The sequence below is a fragment of the Bos javanicus genome, chromosome 24, assembly GCF_032452875.1.
Source record: "Bos javanicus breed banteng chromosome 24, ARS-OSU_banteng_1.0, whole genome shotgun sequence".
Taxonomy (NCBI): domain Eukaryota; kingdom Metazoa; phylum Chordata; class Mammalia; order Artiodactyla; family Bovidae; genus Bos; species Bos javanicus.
This window is the reverse complement of record NC_083891.1, coordinates 28652807-28666826: the sequence shown is the minus strand read 5'-3', so window position 1 is coordinate 28666826 and position 14020 is coordinate 28652807.

Sequence of the window (14020 nt, the reverse complement as noted above, 5' to 3'; positions counted from 1 at the left end):
GTTGTTGACTCTGTCTGAGACTATTAGAAGAGTCTTACAGCTTTTCCATCTGCCCTGGTGTCCAAGATTGGAGGGATGGAAGAAAGCCTCTGGCCACTGGTTTAGAACTCCTAGGCTGGTAATGGCATCAGCCACTGCCAAAGTCCTGAAGGAGGGAGAATTTCAGGTGCTCCTTCTCTTTGCTCTTCCTGGCTTCGTCCTTTACTCTTTGAAAATCTGGTTAAACTTAGACTTTCTATGACACTTGGTGAATGGTTGAAAGCACAAAATCTCAGGTGTTTTAGTTATTCACTGTAGTGGGACCAAAAAGGAATGAAGTTGTTCATTCTCTTATTTTCTAGAATGTTCCTCTTTTGGCATAAAGGTCTTCACTGGTTGGGAAGACTAATGTAAGGAGGAGCTGGGGAGGCTGCATTTCAAGTTGACAGTCATTGTTGTTTTAAGAGACTGTATCTAGATCATCTCAGCTTTGAAGGGACTTTGCTTCACTATAATTGTATTATGGGATGAGCCAAAGCAGAATGGCTAAGATGTAGAGAATCCACCTGAAATGCAGAAGACCTGGGTTCAATCCCTGGGTCAGGAAGATCCCCTACAGAAGGAAATGGCAACCCACTCCAGTATTCTTGCCTGAAGAATTCCATGGACAGAGGGGCCTGGTGGGCTACAGTCCATGGGATCATAAAGAGTGGGACATGACAGAGCGACTAACGACTGACACTCACCTTCAAAGCAGACTGTCTGCTTACATGACAGAAGCTGGGAGGACATACGTAGGTAGCTCAGTATGTCCCCATCTCCCAGTGAGAGGATAAATCAGAGGGTGAACTGCACTCAGGGCACAACGTGTGCTGGGTCAGTAATTCTTTCTTGTTTTGGGAAATGGAAAACACACCGACTGACTTCAGCTGGATTCTAGATGAACATCCAGAACATCTGGATTAATAATCAGGTCAGCCCATCCCAATTTCAGTTAGGGTGCTTTAGGTTGCAACTCATTGGCTTAAACACTAAAGAGGATTTATTGTGTCACATAACTAAAATGTTCAGAAGTGGAGGAGAATTCAGGCATGGTCTTGCTTCTCTCTGACCGCTTGTGGATCTGCTCTCTGCCACGAGTTTGCATGAATGAAAGACTACCGGACCAACCAGGACTCCACATTTCCTTATTCATGTCCAAGGAAGAAATATTCGATCGATCATCTCAGACCATGTGTCCAGCCTTCCTGTAGATCTATGACTTTTGTAGGAGACATGCATTACGCCAATCGGTAAAGACTAGTTTGGGGTCTGTGCTAAGTCATACTCTCAGCCAAAATTCATGACTACTTCCCAGTGGAGGGGACTGACAACTGCTTTGCTTGATCATTCCCAATCAACGGGGAGATTCTTTTAATAAAGTGAGGAACTGTACCCTAGGTTTCCTCAAAGGCTTTGAGACTCCTGTCTCAGACATTCAGGTTATCTCCTGTTTAAGATGGCCCAATAACTTATCTTTATTTCCTCATTCACCTGGGGGCATGAAGGGCAGATACACTGCAATCTGGCCCGACGAGACTTAGACTGGAATAATTTTCCCCATGGTTTTAGAATAATTCTTCATTCCTTTCAAAAGCATTGATTTGATCCAAGATTCAGAGTTTAATCAAGATTTTGTATCAGTGTAGGTATACGTGTCAATTGTCCCATGATTATGACAAAAGTTCAAAATGATGATCATTATCTAAATTCTATTGATTATGACAAAAACAGAATCTTTAGGTAATTTTTCACCTGATTGTAGTTACTTTAACTTTAATTCAGCACACTTCTAAAAGGCCATGGATATGGCTACATGGAATTGTTTCTTAGACCATATTGCCTATCAATACAAGTAACCTATTTTGTTTGTGTTAGATTAATTTGGTTTTAATTAATTGCTTACTTTAAACAGGTTACCAAGGTACCTATTAGGGCTGGTATTGACCTGGTTATATGTAAACAAAATTACTATTATGATTTCTAACCATGGAAATGTAAACATTATTCTAAGAAAACTAGAAATTGACACATGTATTCAGGTTTCCAGCTAGCTATTTATTTTAATGATATAAAATATAATAATTAAAACTTGCTCCAACGATATAATTGAAAATAAAGCATTTCTTTAAAATTGTCAGGGTTCTTGCTTTTTAAAGGCTGAATTCTCCAAACAATGACCCTCCTTGTTTTCATAAAAACATTTTCTTGAGAAACATCAGGGAAATTTGCTTGTTTAAATTTTGACATCCTGGAATTCTGTTGATCTGATTTTTCTAAGCGTTTCTTATTTTTCATATTGGCTACAAGTCAATATGACAGCACATATAACTGAAAGAAAAAGAAAAGAAAAATGAAGTCCACCAGAGCATTTCTATGCTACAATGGAGTACAACCGAGACAGAGTGAATTTAATGCAGGCAAATGTAATCAGCCACAGTATAAGAAAGCTTAATTTATTACATCCTTAGGGAGAAACAAAATCTAAGTCTAAAGATCATTATAACTGTAAGAGACACGAAGAGCAAATTAAAACAAGCAAACAAACAAAACTCATCCTACAACAGATTATTCCTCAAAAAAACCCCATATATTAAAATGTGTGGCCATCTATTGTCCTTTTCCCTTGAATTTGACACTATGTATTATTCATGAATCTTAAATTCAAGTCAAATACTGTACACTCCACTTTTGTTTTCATTCGTGGTGTCATCAATGCATTTTTTAACCCGTTTATCTAGAAACTAGCTTCAAATTTATTCATTAGTTAGTTCAATGTTTATTTTCATTGGTTCTATACCATGGCACATTATCACCAGAGAGATATACGGTTGATATTAGTGAGGAAGGAGGGACAATTAATTTATTTGGGATTGGAGGGAATCTTTTGCCTTTAATTTTAACACTGAAAACTCACCTGATATAATTTAATAGCCTGCCAATCCTCATATATTCTCCTAAGGTCTGGTTTATTGAACAGTTCCTTGGGTCAGAAATTGTGGTCGCTGCTACACAGAAATGACTGCATTCAAGCCTCACCAGAAACCTGATGGCTCAGGATCATTCTTATTTTATAGACAAGACAATGGAAGAGTAAAAGATTAAACAATTTGTTTCATCTTATATATTTAGCATGGAGCTGGAGTGAAAAGCCAAGTAGCTTTTACTACAAAATCCATACTCTATGTATTCTATTAATACAATACTTTGCTATTCCTTTATGGTTATATTCAGAGAAGGCAATGGCACCCCACTCCAGTACTCCTGCCTGGAAAATCCCATGGACGGAGGAGCCTGGTAGGCTGCAGTCCATGGGGTCGCTAAGAGTTGGACATGACTGAGAGACTTCACTTTCACTTTTCACTTTCATACATTGGAGAAGGAAATGGCAACCCACTCCAGTGTTCTTGCCTGGAGAATCCCAGGGACGGGGGAGCCCGGTGGGCTGCCATCTATGGGGTCGCACAGAGTTGGACACGACTGAAGTGACTTAGCAGCAGTAGCAGTATGGTTATATTATTCTTTTAATGTAGATTATCTGTTAGACTTTTCCATTCCTGGTTTATGTCTGGTCATGCAGTCAGATTTTCATTAGTTCAGAATACACTTACAGATTAGCTAAGATAAAGACCTAGTTGAGAACTGGATCATATAACATTTTATTGACTGGAATATGCTCATTTGTTCACATTTTAACATCTTTGAAATCAGGATGGCCTTATTAATTGATGATGAAGAGAAGTGAAGTGAGAGTCACTCAGTCGTGTCCAACTCTTTGCGACCCATGGACTATACAGTCCATGGAATTCTCCAGGCTAAAATACTCGAGTGGGTAGCCTTTCCCTTCTTCAGGGGATCTTCCCAAGCCAGGGATCAAACCCAGGTCTCCTGAATTGTAGGTGGATTCTTTACTAGCTGAGCCAGCAGGGAAGCCCATAATCGAAGATAAGGAAATATTTGTCATTCTTTGATTATGATAGTTTAACTTTTCTTTCTTAGTGGTATTTAAATTAAAGGTGTGTTTTCAACTGGCAGTTCTTTAGATTAGATGAAATACGGTACTTAGCTCTTCAGTGAAAAGAAATTAGGCAAAACAGGGTAAGTCTGATTCACATCCAGATCCACTCCATGTGATTCCCTCTACAGGGCTGGGAGAAAAGCTGCTCTGTTTAGGGGTGCGGTAAGTTGGGGAGTCTTGCCTTTCTTTGCTGTTGTTACCCATTTACTTCACCCACGGGCAGGTTCTAACAATGGAATTTCATTTTTTAAAAAAAAATTATTGAAGTATAGTTGATTTACAATGTTGTGTTAATTTCTGCTGTACAGCAAAGTGACTCAGTTAGACATATATTTATTCTTTTTCGTATTTGTTTCCATTATGGCTTATTACAGGATACTGAATACAGTTCCCTGTGCTCTACGGGAGGATCTTGTTGCTTATCCATCTTATACATAATAGTTGGCATCTACTAACGCTCAACTCCCAATCTTTCCCTCACCCATCTCCTCTTTCCCTTAGCAACCCCAAGCCTGTTCTCTGTGTCTGTGAGTCTGTTTCTATTTCATAAGGGTGATCATTTGTGTCATGTTTTAGATTCTACATATAAGCGATATCACATGATATTTGTCTATCTCTTTCTGACTTACTTCACTTAGTATGATTATCTTTAGGTCCGTTCACATTGCCGCAAATAGCAATGCTTCATTCTTTTTAATGGCTGAGTAATAGTCTACTGACAACAGAATTTCTGCTCCTTCAAATTTTCCCCAGATATTTGAAAAATGACGTTAACTTTATAATTATTTTAAGTAATATATATTCTTTTACTTATATTTACTGTCATGTTAACTAAGAATCCTTCTTATTAAGAGTTCTTTTCATAATTTCTTTAAAATATAAATAGAAATAGAATTTTGGGCTGTGCTCTATATATGTAGGATTTTATATATATATGAAAGATTTTAAGTGATTATTATATAAACTGTTTATTCTTATTGCTTCTTTATTACTGCCTATTTGTATATAAAGATATTAGAATTTTTCCATTATGTCAATTTACACTGTTACTAAAGGGCTTAAAAGCTACTGAAACAAAAATGATTTTTATTGTTGTCTGAAACGTGATCCATTTGGAAGCCTCTCTAAAGCTCTGTCCCCTTCGTTTCCTACTTCCAAAAATGTTTTACTAATGCCTCTGGGGAAAATTAATCTTTTCATCCTTAGAACATCTTTATAGCCTATGTTGTAGAGAACTCGCCCAGTTTCCTCTTATATAAAATCAGGGATAATGACATTACCCACCTATTTTCCAGATAGAATGTTAGCTAATACATACAAAGCTTAAAAAAAGTGACTGACACCAAATATGCTTAACAACTATATGCTATTATTAAAAGTCATTTAATCTATATCACAACTGCCACTCCAGTATTTTTTCTGGGTATTTTACAGATAATAAATTCCTAAGAAAGCAAAGTCTGTTTTATCTTGGTGTCCCTTTTAATGTCTAAAATTGTGCCTTGAGGTATTCTGAAAATCCCAAGTTTTTATAAATTGATGGGAAAAATTCCCCATTCAGCACCCACTGTGATTACATCTGTAAGGCTTACTAATACTTGTGGGAACCAGATTGTATAGATCCCCTCATTTAAACTTGGTATAGTGAAATTAAATAGGCTTTAAACTCAGACTAACCTAAATTAAATCACAGATGCCTTCTACTTTTGACATTAAAAACTTAGAACTCTCTTAGAACTTTAAGAGAATCACTTAGAACTCTCTGAGTTCCAGTTTGCTTTCATGAAAAATGTGTAATATTTACCTTATGTGGTAAAATTTCAATTATATAATATATGTAAGGACTTACCCCAAAGACTGACATATAGTAGGCTTTCCATAAATAGTAACTATGTTAATTATTATTGCTGCTGTTAAAAATTATTACCTTTAACAGATTCCATAAGACCATTAAATCTCAATATCTTCATTTATAAGTGGGGTTATCATTGCATTATTTAAACAATGAAAAAGAGAATTAAGTTATATACATAAAGTTTTTATTAAAATGTCTTCAAGAGGACTTCCCTGGTGGTCAAGTGGTTAAGAATCTAACTTCTAATTCAGGGGACACCGGTTTGATCCCTTGTTGGGGAATTAAGATCCCACATGTTGTGGGGCAACTAACCCTGCCTGCTGCCTATTACTGAGCCTGCAGACTCTGGAGCATGGGTGCCATGATAGCCCACACACTGGAATGAAAAATCCCACGTGCTACAACTAAGATACAATACAGCCAAACAAATAAATAAATATTAAAAAAAATACAAATAGAATGTCTTCACAGAGTAGATGCTCCATGAATGATTTCTCTCGTCCACCATCCCACTTCTTTTCTCACATCTTATTCCTTAATATGGACTTTCCAGGTGGTGCTAGTGGTAAAGAACCCACCTGACAATGCAGAAGACACAAGAGACGTGGGTTTGATCCCTGGGTCAGGAAGATCCCCTGGAGGAGGGCACTGGCAACCCATTCCAGTATTTTTGCCTGGAGAATTCCATGGACAGAGGAGCCTGGAGAGATACAGTCTACAGGGTCACAAAAAGTTGGACACGACTGAAGGAATTTAGCACACACACATGCATTCCTTGATATAAGAAAGGAGTCATTCCTTTGTTCTTTTGAGATATTTCCCAAAGTTCCCTACTCTTGAGCCGATCATGCTATTGTGGAAACCAGCAAAATGATAGTCTTAAGGACTTTAGATCTTTAGGGTTAGAAAAGTTATGGAAACATTTGAAATAACCTTGACTTATCGCCCATCACCATTACCATGGAGCATTCTAAAATTTCCCACTGGTGTCTGCAGTCTTAGATTTACAATGGTGTAGAGAGAATTGACCCGTCAGCTCTTATAGATAATATTTCTGAGGAGTCCATTATGTAGTTTCTAAATTTGTTCCTCAAGGTTTTTTTTTTTTTTAAGAGTTATGGTTCCTTTGTCTGAACAAAATGAAAAGATCCTAAAGCAAAAACAGAAACAGAGTGAGAGACCCCCTCTTCTGACTTTCTGAAGGAAAAGTGCCAGGAAGAATCCTCAATGCTGTATTTCTATAAAGTTCCCCAAATAAGATGAGAAAGCTTGAATTGGTCTGCAGAAGTACACCGGGACACCACTGTTACAGAGGACGGAATTTTATATTGATGGCATGATTTGTCACTAAATCGCTATTATTATTATCATAAGATCAGAATTCAGAGCACAACTGTCATGCTTGCCAACCTAGCCATGACGTCATTGGTGATACCGACAGTCCAATTTACGGTGGTGCTTATTTCTTTGCTGATTGGAATCATGGCCATTTCATTTCTTCACTGATTGGAATCATGGCCATTCCAGAGGCTGTGGAAGCACTAGGGTACCTGTAAACGGAGTGGGGTGCGTAGGAGTCTCCCACACTTAGGGACGCAGTTGTGGGCATGTCCATTTCAGACTACGTGGCAGGATCAGTGTAAACTTTGCTTTATGTGCTGCCTCGCCCTAGGAAGCACAGTGTGTGACACCCACATACAGTGAAAAGCTCTAACTAGAATCCTGACACCTGTGAATTCCTGTTCTGTACTCTGCTTTAAGAAGAAAGAAGCAATACACGATGAAATAAACCAATATTTGGTCAGCTCAGATTCAGAGTTCAATACACTACAGCTTATTACCTCAGCAACAATTCATCCTGACCCCTGGGTATTGCAAAGTCATCAATCAAAAAAGAAATATTAAGTTAGCCTAAGTATACTGTACTTAGCAAGGCTGTAAAGTGAAATAATGCATTTTGCAAAGATTTTTTTTCAGCTACTTAGGTTGAAACAAACCAGATTTTTCTTTTTTAACCCCTCAGTTATCTAGAAAAATTCTATTCATGAGAAGTGAAGAGAATTCTTTTCATGAGAATTTAACAGTTCCCTAATCATACACACGATCACTAAAATGGTCTTGCTGGGATTTTTAACTTTACCAGTGGGTATAATATACGTTATGAAATGTAAAGCCCATGTCCAGGATGGGCTCACCTTGAGGCATTCATTATGATGCCTCTAAGTCACATTTGGATACTGAAGAGCATGTCAGATGTCCAACTCCAGCATCAGGGCTCCTATCGTCAGGGGAGGGGACATCATTAGAGGGAAAGGTAACCCTGGTCCCCTATGAACCCTTGCAGAGAGAAGATAATTAATCACTCCCAACTGTCCTAACCATGTATTTGTAGTTCCTGACTTGAGTGGAATATACTTACCATTTATCTTCATTACTGCCCAGCAACCTTAATAAAAATCAGCTTAAGATCTGAGCACAGAATCACTTCCTATAGATTCCAATTTAATTTGGGAATGTCTAAATGGAAGGAAGCATCCTTTCTCTGTCTTTGAGAAATGAGTTGGTTTTCCTGTGATGCCCAGCTACATAATAAACAAAGATGATGCAGATGCAAATATTTTCAGCCAGTTCTTCCATTGATTACCTCCAGACATTAATTTCCCATCTAATTGCTTTGGTTGGCATTTTCACCTCCAGAGGCACTTACATATGCCTACAGATCTGTTTGATCACAACTCTTGGGTTTTGAATTATTTAATACCCAATCAGTTTTAGAAATATTGTCCTTCATACTCTATCCCAAATTTCTGCAGAGGAATAAATATAATGTGATATTTAATAAGTGAACATTTTAAATCCCGAATCTCCTTAATAGGTTACCATCTTTGTAATCCTGAATTATTTCCTTTGTTCATAAAACAAATGCTTTGGTAAAATTGAAATCACAAAACACTTCCACATTCCATCTGGCTTTAAAGAATGTTAGAACACATTATACATAAAATATGATAAAATGTCCTTGTCTCATGAAATTACAGCTTTGCAAAATTTTGTTCTTTCTATTTAGTGGCAATCTTATGATTTTTTAATTCTTAATCGTGACCATATACATTTTTAAAACAGTCCACACCAGCCTTCCCACCGCCTCCCTCCACCCCCCGACCCGCCCCCCCGCCGCCCAAATCAATGCTGTAATTTATCTCAGACTGAACACATAACACTGGCTGGTTCCTTCACTGTGTGGGCATGGGCACGAGCCTCAGGCGGTACATACTTTGTGCTTTAGATGCACAGAACAACATCACCATCTTTAGGTGGGCAGATGCCATCGCCTAGGCTCTCTTGCTCTCCTTCCAAAAGTACTTAATGGCATTTTAATGGCACCATTAACTGTTAGTTTCATGATTTCCTCTACTTAGTTGTGACATGACATTATACTCATTCAGTATTTTCCAAAAAGGAAAGCTCTGAGGAAAGCATATGATAATTAGTCTCTCAGTTCAGTTCAGTCACTCAGTAGTGTCCAACTCTTCGCAACTCCATGGACTCCAGCATGCAAGGCTTCTCTATCCATCACCAACTCCCAGAGCTTGCTCAAACTCATGTCCATCGAGTCGGTGATGCCATCCAACCATCTCATCCTCTGTCCTCCCCTTTGCCTCCTGCCTTCAATCTTTCCCAGCATCAGAGTCTTTTCCAATGAGTCAGTTCTTCTCATCAGGTGGCCAAAGTACTGGAGTTTCAGCTTTAGCATCAGTCCTTACAATGAATATTCAGGACTTATTTCCTTTAGGATGGACTGATTGGATCTCCTTGCAGTCCAAGGGACTCTCAAGAGTCTTCTCCAGCACCATAGTTCAAAAGCATCAATTCTTCAGTGCTCAGTTTTCTTTATAATCCAACCCTCACATTCATGCATGACTACTGGAAAAACCATAGCTTTGACTAGACAGACCTTTGTTGGCAAAATAATATCTCTGATTTTTAATATGCTGTCTAGATTGGTCATAACTTTTTTTCCAAGGAGCAAGTGTCTTTTAATTTCATGGCTGCAGTCACCATCTGCAGTGATTTTGGAGCCCCAAAAAATAGTCTCTCACTGTTTCCATTGTTTCCCCATCTATATGCCATGAAGTGATGGGACCAGATGCCAGGATCTTAGTTTTTTGAATGTTGAGTTTTAAACCAACTTTTTCAGTCCCTTCTTTCACTTTGATGAAGAGGCTTTTTAGTTCGTCATCACTATCTACCAGAAGGGATATGCCATCTGCATATCTGAGGTTATTGATATTTCTCCCAGCAATCTTGATTCCAGCTTGTACTTCCTGGCATTTCTCATGATGTACTCTGCATATAAGTTAAATAAGCAGGGTGACAATATATAAATAGCCTTGACATACTCCTTTTCCAACTTAGAACCCGTCTGTTGTTCCATGTCCAGTTCTAACTGTTGTTTCTTGACCTGCACATAGATTTCTCTGGAGGCAGGTAACATGGTCTGGTACTCCCCATCTCTTTAAGAATTTTCCACAGTTTGTTGTGATCCACACAGTCAAAGGCTTTGGTGTAGTCAAAACCCAGAAGTAGATGTTTCTCTTGAACTCTGTTGTTTTTTTGATGATCCAATGGATGCTGGCAATTTGATCTCTAGTTCCTCTGCCTTTTCTAAAACCAGCTTGAACATCTGGAAGTTCATGGTTCATGTACTGTTGAAGCCTGGCTTGCAGAATTTTGAGCATTACTTTGGTAGTGTGTGAGATGAGTACAATTGTGCGGTAGTTTGAGCATTCTTTGGCATTGCCTTTCTTTGGGATTGGAATGAAAACTGACCTTTTCCAGTCCTGTGGCCACTGCTGAGTTTTCCAACTTTGCTGGCATATTGAGTGCAGCACTTTCACAGCATCATCTTTTAGGATTTGAACTAGTTCAACTGCAATTTCATCACCTCTACTAGCTTTGTTCATGGTGAGGCTTCCTATGGCCTACTTTACTTCATATTCAAAGATGTCTGGCTCTAGGTGAGTGATCACACCATTGTGGTTATCTAGGTCATGAGATCTTTTTTGTACAGTTCTTCTGTGTATTCTTGCCACCTCTTTTTAATACCTTCTTCTTCTGTTAGGTCCATACAATTTCTGTCCTTTATTGTGGCCATTTTTGCATTAAATGTTCCCTTGGTATCTCTAATTTTCTTGAAGAGATTTCTAGTCTTCTCCAATCTATTGTTTTCCTCTGTTTCTTTGGACTGATCACTGAGGAAAGCTTTCTTATCTCTTCTTGCTATTCTTTGGAACTCTGCATTCAGATGCTTATATCTTTCCTTTTTTCCTTTGTCTTTAGCTTCTCTTCTTTTCTCAGCTATTTGTAAGTCCTCCTCAGACAACCATTTTGTCCTTTTGCATTTATGTTTCTTGGGGATGGTCTTGATCACTGCCTCCTGTGCAATGTCACAAATCTTCTTCCATATTTCTTTAGGCACTCTGTCTATCAGATCTAATCCCTTGAATCTATTTGTCACTTCCACTGCATAGACATAATGACTTTGATTTAGGTCATACTTAAATGTCTAGTGGTTTTCCTTGGTGGTGGTTTAGTAGCTAAGTCGTGTCCGACTCTTGTGACCCCATGGACTGTAGCCCACCAGGCTCCTCTGTCCATGGGATTTTCCAGGCCAGAATACTGGAGTGGATTGCCATTTCCTTCTCCAGGGGTTTTCCTTACTTTCTTCAATTTAAACCTGAATTTGGCAATAAGGAATTTATGATCTGAGTTGCAGTCATCTCCTGGTCTGGTTTTTGCTCACTGTATAGAACTTCTTAATCTTTGGCTGCAAAGAATATAATCAATCTGATTTTGGTATTGACCATCTGGTAATGTTCACGTGTAGAGTCTTCTCTTGTGTTTGTGGAAGAGGGTGTTTGCTATGAGCAGTGCATTCTCTTGGCAAAACTCTGTTAGCCTTTGCCCTGCTTCATTTTGTGCTCCAAGGCAAAATTTGCCTGTTACTCCAGGTATCTCTTGACTTCCTACTTTTGCATTCCAGTCCCCTATAATGAAAAGGACATCTTTTTTGAGTGTTAGTTTTAGAAGGTCTTGTAGGTCTTCACAGAACCATTCAACTTCTGCTTCTTCAGCTTTACTGGTCGGGGCATAGACTTGGATTACTATGATATTGAATGGTTTGCCTAAGAAATGAACAGAGATCATTCTGTTATTTTTGAGATTGCATCTAAGTACTGCATTTCGGAATGTTTTGTTGACTATGAAGGCTACTCCATTTCTTCTAAGGGATTCTTGGCCACAGTAGTAGATATAATGGTCACCTAAATGAAATTTGCTCTAGGCCAGTTCTTATGAATGAACTTGCAAAAGCCTTTCCCTTCTTTGTTAATAACAGTTTTTTTTCATTGAGGTATCAACTATCTTATTAAATATTAACTTTTCTAGCTAACTTTTTTTTAGCTTTCAAACAATAGCAATACCTTTATATGTATGTATACACATCTAATACACACAAATTTCTTGATGTATGTGTGTTAATTGCTCAATCATGTCCTACTCTTTGCAAACCCCATGGATTGTATAGCCTGCCAGGCTCCTCCTCCATGAAATTCTCCAGGCAAAAATACTAGAGTGGGTTATCACTTCTTTCCCCAGGGGATCTTCTTGACTCAGGGATTGAACCTGAGTCTCCTTCACCACAGGCAGATTCTTAACCATCTTGATGTGTAGACATTCATTAATTGATTTATTTCTGTTCACAGCTGTATCACTTGTCACCAGGAGACCATTTGAAACAACTGGCAACCTGCTTTGGCCACTGCCTGGCTCACCTTGGAGAACATTTAACCTGAGGCACTGGAGAAAGGCTCTGTGCACCAACCTCAGCTTCTGATGTTTGAGGAACAGAGCAGTTGGCTTTTCCAGCCCAGCCCTGTCCCCAAATTTCTGAGGCTCAGTACATTGACAGAGAACTTCCTTTAGCAGAACTTTCATTGGTTCTCTGCTTCTGAAATGGAAAGTGGTTAATTCCTACGAGAATGCTCGCTTTTTCAGTACCGTACTGACTGGCATTGGCAGTAAGCAGCACCACACCTGGATGGTATCCAAGTATGTACCCAATAGAGCCTTGGTCTAAGTATAACAGTTCTGCTCTCAAGTTCTCGGGAAATAGTTTTCCTATATTGTCCTTACCGCATAACAAGAGTCATCCGCTTTTGATCTGACCATTACACACTGCTGCATATTTGAAGTTTTAGTTAGGGAAACACCAATTAGAACACAGACCATGACATTCTAACAGAAACCAAGGGTCTCAGATGACATGGAATGTTATTTCTCTTATCCAGATAGTCAGAGGCAGGAAGATATAACAGCAAGGAGGGGATTTTCCTCCTGAAGATCACTCGCAACCCATCCCTGCATGTGGTTATGTGGTTTCCATTTCTCTGTCATCCAGCAGAGAGGGGAAAGGGAAGAATAGCTTTGTGATAGAAATGTGATCTGGGAGTTGCCCATATTGCTTTGCACTTGCTTTGTTGTCCAAACCCCATCACAATGCCCTGCAGCCTTTAGCTGCTTGGCCAGGACTGTGCTCTTCTGTGCGGAAGGGAGTCCATTATTATTATTATTTTCTGCATACTTTCTTTTTTTTAAATTGATGTAGCTGATTTACATGTTTTAGGTGTACAGCAAAGTGATACTTATATATATATATACATATATATATATTCTTTTTCAAATTCTTTTCCATTATAGGCTTTTACAATATATTTAATATAGTTCCCTGTGCCACACAGTAAGTCTTGTTGTTTATCTCTTTTATAGATGGTAGTGTGTATCTGCTAATTCCCAATTCTCAATTTATCCCTCCTGGAAGTCCATTATTGATAAGAATAAGGAGAGAATAGATATTGGTGAAGAATTAACATACAACATATCATTTTATAAAGACTATTTTAAAAGTTGACTCCTGATTCTTAACTTTTCTAAATTCTACATTCTGGATTTAATACACTTTTATTAATAATTAAATTAGACCATAAAATAGTAAGTTCTATGTTTACTTGGGGGGTGTATTTACTTAAGAAATATTAACCTAACTTCATGACTACCTATTTTCAAATCAG